This window comes from Mytilus galloprovincialis, chromosome 13, assembly GCF_965363235.1.
Source record: "Mytilus galloprovincialis chromosome 13, xbMytGall1.hap1.1, whole genome shotgun sequence".
NCBI classification, from domain to species: Eukaryota; Metazoa; Mollusca; class Bivalvia; order Mytilida; family Mytilidae; genus Mytilus; species Mytilus galloprovincialis.
In genome coordinates, this window is record NC_134850.1 from 65836633 (window position 1) to 65851317 (window position 14685).

General features: G+C 31.3%; 1 long non-coding RNA gene across 2 annotated transcripts; it reads right to left on the reverse strand.

Annotated features, from left to right (window-relative positions):
- Nucleotides 1–7002: 7002 nt before the first annotated feature.
- LOC143056743 (uncharacterized) lies at nt 7003–14227 on the reverse strand. 2 transcript variants are annotated; one of them, XR_012972491.1, is made up of 4 exons: nt 14019–14227; nt 11681–11743; nt 8690–8853; nt 7003–7326 (listed from the first exon to the last, which is right to left on the reverse strand). It is a non-coding gene; the product is annotated as an uncharacterized LOC143056743 (long non-coding RNA). The 2 variants fall into 2 exon arrangements; XR_012972490.1 differs by having other exon boundaries at nt 11670–11743.
- Nucleotides 14228–14685: the final 458 nt, after the last annotated feature.

The window sequence follows — 14685 nt, forward strand, 5'->3', positions numbered from 1 at the left end:
TTACTTAAGTAAAAACCCAAATGCCACATTCCGTATTTTGTTCAAATACACTCTGAAGCTTGACTTGTACACCTCTACGGTCATGGGTGCATTATATCACAGGGCTTCATAATAATATAGATTTATATGTTCGTGTCGCATTTAGAACAGATCAGAACAGGAACGAGTTGCTACATTCAAAATGCAGCTGTAAACGTGTATATATATGTGTTCCGCCTTACAGAAGTTCCAATGGAAACTTTGTTATAAACATTATCATAATATCTATTCCTCTTGGAACAAATATTCTATACCATTTATTCCGTTAGGAACATAAACTGTAATATCTATTCCTGTGGAACTAATATTCCACAATATTTTTTCCTTTTGGAACTTATATTATGAAGGAACTTCTATTCCGTGACATTTTATATGAAAAACGGACGAAACATTTTGGAACTTTGATGCCGGTTTTGAGCAAGTTTTTAATTAAAGTTCAGTATGAGCGCAGCTTTGCCCCACTGAAATATTTCAACATAAGATGCTTTATGTTGATATTTTTGCTCTGATAAAATATTTCGTTGGGGCAAGAATGCGCTGGTACTATTTTCGTAAAAAAAGTTAGTGAAAATGAGTAAAAAATTGTGAAAAGCCAACAAATATGCACGTGAAGTGTTGTCGAAACACGGCATTATGACGTCATAACTACAAAAAAAAACGTTTTTTTCTTCATAAAATGAATATGTGTAACGGAAAAAGAAAGCCATACACATACGAATAAGTAGAATTTGAAAAATTCTCGAAATTGAGGCCAATTTTGCCCCTTATAGCCCCTTCTCCTTTTTTAACCAAATAAAATTTATTCTTCAAACCTATAGAATGTATAGTTAAATCAAGGTTTTTATATCTTTTATTTTACTGTGCATTGATTCGTCTTTCTTCTGTTTTTTATCTGCTGAAATATCGTTGGGCACCATTTTGTGTAGCATATTCTTAAATCTAAAGTGTCCATCTTTATCATGTTTATAGCACCCAGCTTCAATTAAGTCTTCGTCCGAAATTTTACTGAATATAAACAGAAAGAATTAACCGACCTAGAATAATGCGATAGTGTCTAGGTTAAATAACTGCTATGTATCCGTTCAAGTTAACCGAGTTAAATATTAAACTTCAACAGATAAATCAAGAACGAAAGTATACATAATTATATAGTACTCCCTAATTTAGCTTTAGTCATGTCATACTCGAATTTTTTTCATCGATAGACATTTTGTTGAAAGATACAAATACAAATATTGTATTAGAACAAACTCATCAACAATAAATGGTTAAGGCCCATGGTATATCAATTACATAATTGATCAAGATTATACTTTCTAAAGGGGAGATATTTTGAAAGAACTTTTTGGGGACGGCGGTATTGTGCATTTATTTTTGCAGGAATATTGGATTGGGCCTTTTTTGCGGGAATTCGGGATTTACACCTATCGGGACTCGGAGAATTAAAGCAAATGATTCATTTGTCGGGACCGAAAGAATGATTTTTTGGGGGGGGGGGGAGGGGGGACTTCGGGATGACCCCTCAATCTCCCCGTCTCACGGTCTTCTTGGATATTCATGATATTATCCCACTATTCATTGCCCATTCTGTGTGTGACAACAAAATGTGCTAAAAAAAATATTTACAGGTGAAAGTTAAAAACAGACTGATAGTGCGACTAATGAATGCTGATTCTCAGTTCCCCTGCTTGAAAGCATCTAGTAAGAGGTGGTATTCATGCCCCACCAAAATGTGGCGGGAGGCTATTATAGATCACGGCCATATGTTTTCACTGAAAGGATAATTTACTGTGTCTATCCATTTAGCATTTACTTTATCTTATCTTAATAAATTTAAATAATTCTATCATGTATCGGTCTTCATCTATAACCCGTCCGACTACATGTTTTTTTTTTAAAACACAACAAAAGGGGGGGGGGGGGTATATTTTTTTTCTAAAAAGATATTCTGATCGAAATTTTACGAAGATTTTCTGTTCTTCTGGTCAATCAGTTGAATATTGAAAAGAATAATTCGTTGATAAGATAAAATAATATGAGGCAGGCATTACCTGTAAATGGGGACGAAGTCTGTATGAATTATTTTTTTGTAACTTAATTATTTGTCAAAAAAAAAGAAACGGAAATACCGTAACGTTTCCGATTTTGGTTCTGTTGTTAGGGATTTTAGTTGTGACGTTATTTAAATTATGACGTCATATGCAATGTAAACAAAGAAACGCTATCATTAGGTAACGTTTTTTCATATCAAGGAATTATTAAAAATGAAATTGGTATTGCACGTTCCTTCCTATTTTATACTAGACTGATAAATATATATTTTACTCAAAGTTCCATACAAACGAGACCGGAAAAAGGAAGTATATTGTACATTTCTGCGCAGGTCCGGGATTTCAAAACATGACATAAAAAAAAATTGAACGATTTTGACAAACTCCGGACAGTGATCGTTTCCGTTCCGGAACTTTTTTTCCTTACTCCATCAATCACTGCCACCGGCTTTCGAAATTCGTTCCAAATTTTGGAACGTTTATCTACGCAATAAATTTCCTCAGAACCATTAGTTACCGGCTTGAAAAACTTCAATTTTATAATTTCTTCCCAAAATTTAAATAACTTTTCCTAGATATAAAAAATGAGCAATAAATTTACGTCCCACACAGGACCTTTATTGTGTGTGTGCATTCATATCTCAGTTATCTTCCCCGGCCCTTTGGAAAGTAAACATGGAGGGAAGCGTGAATCAGATAATTGAAATGTATGTTAGGCGCATAGTGCCTCCTTAGTCCAAAGAGAAAACAAGCACAAATGTTGCAAAATAAACTTGGACAAGTACAAATGATGATTTGAATATGCAGTTGTCAACGGAGGAAGTTCATTGAATTTTGGTCTACCACATCAAGCCTTTCCATGTTTCCTTTCCAAAGCCAATGAAGGGACATCTTTATCCATTTATAGTTGGATCTAGGGTGACCCAGTTTTCCTTTTTCCCTGGAAAATGTTTGTTTGTTTATTATATAGGGAATCACTGAAGCATGACTGGAACCAAGGACCCCCCCCCCCTCTTCCCCAATTTAGGTCAGTCAGTGCCCCTTCCCATAATATAAGATTTTAGGTTCATATCATATCCGTTCTAGGTTTAACATTGTTAGTTAAATAACATAAAAATATTAATGTGTCATTTTCATTCTTTTCACCTATGGCTATGTACTTTCAATACATTCAGTGATATTGTTGGCTTTTTTCAAAACTACCTGTACCCGTTTTTATTGGGAAAATATGCGTTTTTTTCATCAAATTGGGAAATTTAAAATAAACCATGAATTTGACTGAAACTTCAATTTATAGACCCATTTTCAAGAGTTAAACCAGTGCTTTAAAATAAGACCCCATTTTGTCAGTGATGATACATGAATAGACCCTCAAATGTGCACATATAGTTATTTTAGGTAAGAAAAGTGTTTAAATGGGTGTTTTTCAGTTTGTATTCATGCACAATTACTACTGAGACTTCACTGTTTGGGAAAAAAGTTGTCTTTTTGGGAATAATTTTAAGCCAATTTTTTCTTCAAATTGGGATTCTTCTCTAGGGGAAAAAGCCTTTATTCTCCACTAATTGAAGGCAAACAATATCACTGTAACATGTATGTCAAGACATTGTCAGTATGAAGTAAAGAGGTTGTATGTTGGAATACATTACAACCCTACATATATAAACTTTAAAGTTTGCATCCTGGACATATTAATAACTTTCCCTTCAATATGTTCACTAACTTTATAAGCTCATAGTATATTGGCCATTTGATTTTTACACAATAATTGGAACAGAAACTCTTTAACACATTTTAAAAAAGTGCTGTAATACATATATGATCATGATTATGAAAATATGGAGTTCAGGAATGATTGCTAATGTGACTATGCACCAAAGTTCAAATGATATTGATTTAAGCAACTTTATGTTATATGGTTTAACCTGCATGTGCTACAGTCTTATTTAGTAATCTCATTTTGTCATATCAAACCTTACAAAATGCGACATATTTTCACGTGTTCCAGATCTTCTTACCTACAACCGCAATTATAATGTTTATTCAGTTTTATTTTATTTGTGAACAACCACACATCCAAGAGTTGTTGCAGGCTTGAACTTTTTTCTGACATCATCAACTCAAGTTTGAATATGGTCAGTCTTTCATTTCATCAATCATGACAGAGCTTGAGGTGTAATAAAAGTTTAAAACAAGAAAATCCATGAAATCAGCATTTATTAATGTTGTATCTATAATAATGTTTTCAAAAGTGAAATGTTAAAATAAGTTTGCTCCTTCTAAAATATAATGCTCTGTTGGCATGGTTGGATGTTGCTATATACTACCCAGAGATGGAACCCTGAACAATAATGAACACAACTTTCAAGATTGATACAGCTCTCAATTTGGATTGTGATTATCATGATTATATATATATTTGACATAGCTGATTTCTGGCACAGATTAAATGTGGATTAAGAACTTTAAATTTTAAAACTGGATATACTTCCCTTATAATATGTAAATGTAATATGGTATAATATCCAAAACATAAATACATGTTGAGATCCAGCATATCAAAGAATCAGAAGAATTGAACTTTTAATGAAAGCTAACAAAGTTTAGTTTTGGACCGTAAGAACTGCAATATGGACTAATTTGATAATGGGGCTCAAAATCTAAATTCATGGTTAGATTCAGCATAACAAAAAACCCATAATATTTTTTATAAAAATCAAACAAAACTTTAATTTTGGACCATCTAGCACAGATCTGTTCTCTTATACTTAAGTTATTGTCTAAAAACTAAATGTCTCCCAATGATGACATCACCATACCATTACACAGCCACAAATTTCAAGCAGTTGATTGAAAAAATTGATGAATACAGTTTAAAGTTATATGACTTCCAAGAGAGAAAACAAACCTGCCCCCTTTTAATAGATGAATGGTACATGTAGATGTAATGGTCCTAATAGCTATAAATCCTATTCTTGTTCAAGCATTTTAAGTAGACACCTATGAAATAATTCTTTGAAATACTGAAATACTGAACCTTGCTGCATTCATTTTTATCGTATTTTTATTACTGCTCATCAAAACATTATCTTGACCCATTCTCTCTTACATTATTGTACATATACTCTTTACTTTTACTGCACATTAACCAATATCTATTATTTGATATACATGATTGGGGACTGGGTTTTAAGCTAACAGATACCTTGGTAGCTGTTACACCCAAAATATGTCCTGATACTCTTGGCATTAACAATAATTGTTATTGTAGTTGTGTGCATTAAACCAGTGATGAATATATGTACTGTAAATCAATTGCTTATATTTCAAAAACTTTGAGAAGGAATCTGGTCCAATTGCCTGTTTGTCACTGCTAAATTATTGTCTCAAAAGCAATTAAATCTCATAATTTTTATTCAGTAAGGAAACACAAGAGTGCACACCCTGAAATGTCTCGCCTTCTTTACTAATCATTGATATTATGTTGATAGTCCTAAATATAAAGCTGTATTTCAACTGTCACATAAACTTAACATTAACCAAGAAAACTTAACATTGACCAATGAACCATGAAAATGAGGTCATGGTCAGATGAACCATGCCAGGTAGACATGTACAGCTAACAATTCTTCCATACAACAAATACAATTGACCTATTGCTTATAGTTTAAAAAAAAACCAACCAAAGCACAAACTTAAACACTGAGCAATGAACTGTGAAAATTAGGTCAAGGTCAAATAAAACCTGTGCAATTTATATAAAGATCATAAAATATTTCCATACACCAAAATAGTTGACCTATTGCACATAGTATTAGAAAAAAAAAGACCAACACTCAAAAACTTAACTTTGACCACTGAACCATGAAAATGAGATCAAGGTTAGATGACGCCTGCCAGCTAGACATGTACACCTTACAATCATACCATACACCGAATAAACTCGACCTATTGCTTATAGTATCTGAGATATAGAATTGACCACCAAAACCTAACCTTGTTCACTGATCCATGAAATGAGGTCAAGGTCAAGTGAAAACTGTCTGACGGGCATGGGAACCTTGCAAGCTATGCACATACCAAATATAGTTATGATAACTAAAAGGATAAGTTTCTAAAAGGATAACTTATCCATTTACTTATAATAAGAGAGAATTTCACATTACAAAAAATCTTTAACTTTTTTTCAAGTAGTCACTGAACCATGAAAATGAGGTCAAGGACATTTGACATGTGACTGACAGAAACTTTTTAACATGAATCATCTATATACAGAGTATGAAGCATCCAGGTGTTCCATCTTTGTAGTAAAAGCAGTTGTAATACTGCATTGTTTTATGCATAAAATCTACTATTTAATCAAAAGTGTTTATATTGTATCCATTTTGAGATCTGATAAACCTGGTTAGCACAATAATAATTCATTTGTGAGATAATTTTATTCCTGCTTTCTTTTTGTTGATAGCAGATCTTTATTTGTGGGGCTATACATTTGAATATATTCACACTTTTTGATGAATGATGGTCAATTGAAAGTTTTAAACTATTCTGTTAATTGTATTCAACTTTAGTCTTGACTGTGTTTTGTGTTGTTGGGATGCTGTCCAATGAACCTATACCCCACATCTCCTTGTATCACATGTTCATATACTGTAAATTCAGAAATTATTGCGTGCATTTATTTTTGCGATTTTGTCATTTTACACTTGAATGCGAATTTAATTTTTACGATTTTGAGAAAAGTCATGCTTAATTCAGTCAAAATATTACAAAATGCGAGTTTTAATTATTGCGTTTACAACTCAGTCGCATTATTCGCAATAATAAAAACCTCGCAATAATTTCTGAATTTACAGTATTTTGAAAAAAGTTAAATCATATTTAACTGTATTAATTGAGTCTGAGATAAAACTATTCTTTATTTCTATTTTAATTAATAACAACAATACATGTATGTTCATGCTTAATTTATGAAGACATGCAATTTTTTGAAGACAAAAATTTAATAAAATGAAAATAAATATTTAAAAATGCACACAAATTTCCATGCGCAGATAGTATGCACTTCAATTCACTCATTGAAACGTGAATAATCCTTGTTTGAGAGTGCATTAGTCTTGTTATTTGTAAGTGTGAGTCTATTCCATTTATGTATACATGTAGAATCTCTACAGGCTTTCAATGCGTCTCATATAACTTGGTAAACTTCCAATGATTAGGTTGACATAATTGTGATCTGAAAATATATAAACATTTTTTTTTAACTTTTTTACTTCTGGTTTGATGTACAGTAGGTTTTAAAGAGATGTATATGGTATGTCATTGTTTGTCCATCCATCCTTTCAAATGACAACACTTTGTTCAATATCTCAAAGTAGAAGGGGCTAAATAAAAAAGGTTTTTATTTGGCCCAGATATTCCTAAGAAAATAACAGTTATCCTAAATATTTCAAAATTTGTCCAAACTAGACTAAGGTACACCATTTTCAGAAAATAATGTTTTTTTTTTTACCAATTTAAGAGTTACTATGGCAATAAACTTAGACAAAATTTGTAAAATTCTTGATTTTCCTTGTTTTTTGGTCAAATAAAAATATATTTTAGACTTGATATGTGTGCATCCAAGAAAGTTATACATTTCCAAACATAATGTGTCTTTTTGAAATAGTTGACAAACATTTTATATTCTTGGACCAGAAATAGTCCTTAAATATTATAGTCTTCTTTGCTTTGAACAATTTCTCATGAAATTTTAACACAAAATTTAGATTGAGTTCACTTTTAATTTTGATTTTTTGGAGCCTGTTGTTCAAAGGTTGCAGGACCTATCAGATTTAGGGTTATTTTTTCACACCTCATATTAAGCTTGAGTTTGCTTAAAGTCAATAATCTCATATCTGTACTGAATGTCAGTGTCTTTCAGTTGTTTGTATACTTGTACCGGGCATGTCCCCTCTTTTTTTTGGTTAAATGTATTTCTTTTTGTATCCATCTGATGAGTTAATACTTTTTCAACTTATTTTATAATTTGTTGTTATTTTGTACTGTTACGCCACTGTTTCAGGTAAGGGGAGGATTGGGCACCAGCTTTCATGTTTAACCCTGCCACATGTTTATGTCTGTCCCAATTCAGTGGTTGTTGTTTGTTGTATCACATATTGTTTTTTTTTTGTTCATTATTTTGTACATATTAAACAAGGCCAAATTTCTTGTTTCAATTGTTTTACATTTGTCATTACAGGGTCATTTATAGCTCTCTGTGTGGTATGGGATTTACTCATTGTTTAAGACTGTATGGTGACCTACTTTAGGCTACAGTTGTTAATTGTTGTCATTTTGTCTGTCATTGGATGAGTTGTCTCATTGGCAATCATACAACATCCTCTATTTTATACAGTGTAGTTGTATCTAACAATTTGATCATATAATTAATATCATCATAAATATTGGAAATAAAGTAATATTTAGAAAAACTTTTGTATTTGTTTTAATATATAATTTGGTCTTGTATTTTATGCTCAAATATATCTAGCATTTGTCTAGTAAAAACTAAATTTTGTGAACAACCAATTTATAACTTTCATAGAAGATATACTTACAGTGTATCAATTGATTCATATTGAAGCTACATGTACACTGTACATGTATATGTAAACTTTCTCACAGTTTCATTCTGTCTGGTTCCAAGTCTTAATAATTACTGTTAAAGTCTCCAAGGAAACTAATTCAATAACTGTGTTCAAAGTCCTTATGGTTGACATAGCTGAAATTAATAAGGAGATAATAAAATAAGTTTAACTAAAAATAAATTGTTGCATTATTTATTAAACATATATATATGACAGAGTTAAAATGACTTTCAGATGTGTTTAGGTTTTTAATGCTAATGTTTGAGACTCAAAGAATTTATAATTAATTATGTTTATATTATATCTTCTACTTGGACAATAAGTTAATATATATCTAATTGATAATGGACATTTTATAATCAAAGTGACAATAATGCCTCAGGGCTTAATCCTTTTATCCTTCTTAAATTAGGGGCAGAATCATTTTGCGCCAATTGCAGTTTTGAAAAGGTATTAATTATGCCACTCTCTTTTATTTTGATGGTATTAATTACACCAATAATTGAAATGAAATTGCGCCACATTTACCTGTAAATATTTTTTTACTTATATCATACCTGTACATGTTTTACCTATATCATACATGTACATATACATTGTACTATAATCAACTTTTCCATTTAAGATTTAACTATACACTCTATCATCAAATTTAAGAAAACTCACCAAAAAATAAATTGTTAAGTAAAAGAATATTTTGTCACGAGTCAAGATGTATTCCATACCATTAAAAAAATAGAGTCCAATAGAGGAAAACCGGTCATCATGTTAAAGAACACAAATTCCGTCAGGCATTGTAAAGAAAACTGAAGATATAAGGTAGAGATGTACAGTTAAGTCGTGTTGTGCTAGGCTATTCACAGATGAATCGTGTACAATTATTTTGAAAGGAGAATAAGATCATATTCACGAAACAAATGCAAAAGAAAAGCAACCGATATGTTGTCAGAGCGACCTTCAAAATTGATAAATTCAGAGCTATATAAAATAAACAAGAATGTGTCCACAGTACACGGATGCCCCACTCACACTATCATTTTCTATGTTTAAAGGACTGTGAAATTGGAATAAATTCTCTAATTTGGCATTAAAATTAGAATGATCTTATCAAAGGGAACATGTATACTAAGTTTCAAGTTGATTGGACTTCTACTTTATCAAAAACTACCTTGACCAAAAACTTTAACCTGAAATTTGCACTATCATTTTCTATGTTCAGTGAACCGTAAAATTGGGGTCAAAACTCTAATTTGGCATTTAAATTAGAAAGATCATATCATAGGGCACATGTATACTAAGTTTCAAGTTGATTGGACTTAAACTTCATCAAAAACTACCTTGACCAAAAACTTTAACCTGAAGCCAAAAACTTTAACCTGAAATTTGCACTATCATTTTCTATGTTCAGTGAACCGTAAAATTGGGGTCAAAACACTTATTTGGCATTTAAATTAGAAAGATCATATCATAGGGCACATGTATACTAAGTTTCAAGTTGATTGGACTTCAACTTCATCAAAAACTACCTTGACCAAAAACTTTAACCTGAAGCCAAAAACTTTAACCTGAAATTTGCACTATCATTTTCTATGTTCAGTGAACCGTAAAATTGGGGTCAAAACTCTAATTTGGCATTTAAATTAGAAAGATCATATCATAGGGCACATGTATACTAAGTTTCAAGTTGATTGGACTTCAACTTCATCAAAAACTACCTTGACCAAAAACTTTAACCTGAAGCCAAAAACTTTAACCTGAAATTTGCACTATCATTTTCTATCAGTGAACCGTAAAATTGGGGTAAAATCTCTAATTTGGCATTAAAATTAGAAAGATCATATCATAGGGAACATGTGTACCAAGTTTGAAGTCGATTGGACTTCAACTTCATCAAAAACTACCTCGACCAAAAACTTTAACCTGAAGCGGGACAGACGGACGAACGGACGAACGAACGGACGAACGAACGGACGAACGGACGCACAGACCAGAAAACATAATGCCCCTCTACTATCGTAGGTGGGGCATAAAAATATATAAAAATGGCGGAATTAAATGATTGTTTTATTGGCGCAAATGATACCTTTAGTTTTGAAAATTAGGTGGCGCAAAAGAAGTATTGGTGTAATTCAGTTGTGGCGCAAATGAGTTACTTTTTGGCGCAAAAAGATATCGCCCTAAATTAGAGACATTGCTAAAAGAGTTGTATTAATTATTTATCTTTCTTTATCTGGATAATAACTTGTTTATATTTGTCAACACATTATGTAATAATTGATCTTAGCTTATTGTTTAATTCTCATATATATATATATATATATATTGTACTATTTTGTAAAAGATATAAGTTTGGAAGTCACAGGCTTGGTGACAAGTTCCAGTCTTGGAAATAAATTATATACTAAGTGACATTAATCTTCTGTGTATTACTACTAGTTTATGGTGCATGGTTACTTAGGTTTAACATTTAGTTGTGACCAAATCCTCATTTTAGACTGTGGATTTCTTGGTTACACATATATATGAATAGATAGTTCGAAAAATATAGGGAAGTATAATTGACAATTAAAAACTGAATCCAACCTTTTTTATAATTCATTCACTCTGTATTATCTTACTATACTAATTAAAGAAAGTTATTGAGTGTTTAACTGTCACATACATTTGTAACTGTAAAAAAGATTTGTCTACATTAATCAATTTGATAAAATATGGCTTCTTGTCAAACTCAGTTTTCATTTTAAGAATTAATTTGAAACATTGAAGTATTTAAATGTGAAGTCACCTTATTTACAAACATTTTTAGAAGATCAATGTAAGTACATGTAATATATTTATTCCATATGACAGCGAGTCAGAATAGTTAAATAATTAAATACTATTTTTTTATAATTTGATAAAGTAATTAAATAATCCATGCAAATAAAAATATCAAAAAATAAAATAATACCTAATACACACTTTTTGTTTTATTCATCGTGTTCATTATGATTCAGTCTAAACATTGTGCTGTTTTGTCACCATCTGTAAGATAAAAAAAAGCAACATTAGAACTGATCACTGGCGTCCTAGAATTAGGCCAAAATAAATTAATAGTATGTTTCCGGTTTCCCGACCCTACCTCCATTTCCGACGCCGACCCTAAACATTTTATTGACAAAAAAAAAAAAAAAATGAAAAATCCGGATTTTTCGGTCTGTCCGTATCCGACTTTTTGTTTAGAAAATTACAAATCTTCAAAACGTTTGATAGCAATGACCAATATTAATGAGTCAAGCGTTTCAAACACCAAGATTTTAAATAAACAAGCATGGCTGCAGCTGTTTTTATTAGCTGTCAAATATGCAAAATGTGATCACATGTTTGCAAAATATAATGACATCAATTCTGGATTATTACAATATGATGAATCTTTTTAAGCATAACATGATGGGCAAAAAAAAAGTTTTATAACATACGAAAACATTTGACAAGACCATACTTGACAAATAATTTTCAGAGTAAAATGAAAGCAATTTACTGCTAAAATCAATCCAGCTTTTGTTGTAAAATATGCTCTTACCAACGTTGTAAAAAATGTTCTCAGACATAATATGCTTTTGGGGATTTGACAGTTGGAGAGGCAGACAATGTGTAACGAGAAATAGAAAGCTTTCCCCAGTAGGCAGACATGGTGTATGATTCATGTTCATTTATAAATGAATCTGCCCCTGCACCATGTCTACTTTTATTCTTTTAAATTTTCTCTAGCTGGTCCCAGAACAGTTTATACCAGCATGACCAGAGATGGAAAAAAATCTACAATTTGTTTTCCATAATTAAATATAAAGCCAGACAAAAGATTCTCACTTTTCTCAAACTGACCTGAAATTTTAATATTGTCAGAACCCCACTCCTAGAGATTAAATTCTGTCAAACATCAAAACACATCTATTTATTAAATAAAAAGGGTGCAAGAGAATTGCCCCTAAAAAAATAATAAGCTGCTGCTTAGCATCGATTTACAGTGTTTCTACTACTAAAAAAAGGGGGGTGGGGAGGGTAGGTATCTGTTCCCACATGTATACCCTTAACTTAAAGTTATATTTAGCTTCTGCAGATATAAAAACATTAAATTGAAAGGACATTTTTATTATTTATTGAAAATGTATGCAGATTTAATTAAGTTCTATTATAAATATCAAAGAACCATGCAGGCACATCAAATGATTTATTTTTGAATCTTTTTCTCACGCTGCTTTCATCGATAGAAAAAAATAAAAAGTTTTCATAAAATAAAATGTTTTACCTACCTACCCTACCTAAATTTTTTCAGGGTGAAATAGGAAACACACTATTTATTTATTTTGGCCTTATAGTCAACAGTGCATTTTTTGCAGGAATAAAAGATTTATTAGGAGTACATGTATATAAATATATATAAGGCCAAATTAAATAATATCTATGAAAAAAATGGGGAATTTACTTTATTCAACATTGGGAGAGATATTATATTGTGAAATGCTTATTGAAAAGACGACAAAAAAACTCTAAGGCAGGCAGCTATTTGTAACCTTAAATCATAGGGTAAATGGGGAAATAGAAAACACACATATTTTTTTATTTGCCCTTAATGATTTTACTTTAGGGGGTGTTATTACATTGTATAAATTGACTGGATATAATAATTCAATAAAATATTCTTGAAATAAATAGTAATACCAGGGATTGAAGTAAAAATTTTAGCATTGTAGCCCACAGCTTAAATTTTATATCCAACATATATATATAATTAAATTATATATATAAAGAGAAAAAAATTGAAGTAGCCCACACTTAAATGCTTGTAACTGTAGGGGCTATTGTGTGTGGACTGATGCTAATTTCAAACCCTGAATACCGAAATGAAAATGTTCCCATCCAGACTATTGTACATTTATTTTGCACATGACCATGATGACATATATAATTAAAGCAAAATTCATAATAAATCTAGTATGTGTGTGTTACCCTGTGTTATTTTGCAAGTAAATACATTGTATAATAGTTTTAAGATTGTTTCATTTCTTTATTCCATGAAATTATATATCATGTATAGATCTGAATCGAGTTTTGAGAAAATTTATCCCTAATTTAATCTATATGGAGCAGCTTCTCGGGTAAATTTAACCACTCAGACTCTCAGTCTCACAACATTTCATGCAAAGTCGATAGTTTTCAAGCCACAATTGACCACAATCGATTTCTTCGACCTAACGATACAGAATTTTGCAAAGTTTCTATTTAGTAAAATTATTTGGATTGAGTGTATTTTACTTACAGTTATCGTTTTTATTCATGTATAATGGTAAAGTTGATAACAGATATCCTCATCCATCAATGGTCGGCCATATTTGCTTCAGTAGCAACAAAAGGTCATCACGGGTCAAACCACTTGAAGAGCGCGTAACGAAAAAAGCCGAAGGCAGTGATTAGTGTAGAGTAGTATTCGGGCCCGTATGCGGATCGGAACTGGAACTGCCGGGGAGTTTGCGATTTTGAGTTCATTAGTACAATGAAAAATTCGGGAAATTTTCATTGTACTAATGAACTCAAAATCGTTCAATTTTTTTTTATGTCATGTTTTGAAATCCCGGACCTGCGCAGAAATGTACAATATACTTCCTTTTTCCGGTCTCGTTTGTATGAAACTTTGAGTAAAATATATATTTATCAGTCTAGTATAAAATAGGAAGAAACGCGCAATACCAATTTCATTTTTAATAATTCCTTGATATGAAAAAACGTTACCTAATGATAGCGTTTCTTTGTTTACATTGCATATGACGTCATAATTTAAATAACGTCACAACTAAAATCCCTAACAACAGAACCAAACTCGGAAACGTTACGGTATTTCCGTTTCTTTTTTTTTTGACAAATAATTAAGTTACAAAAAAATAATTCATACAGACTTCGTCCCCATTTACAGGTAATGCCTGCCTCAT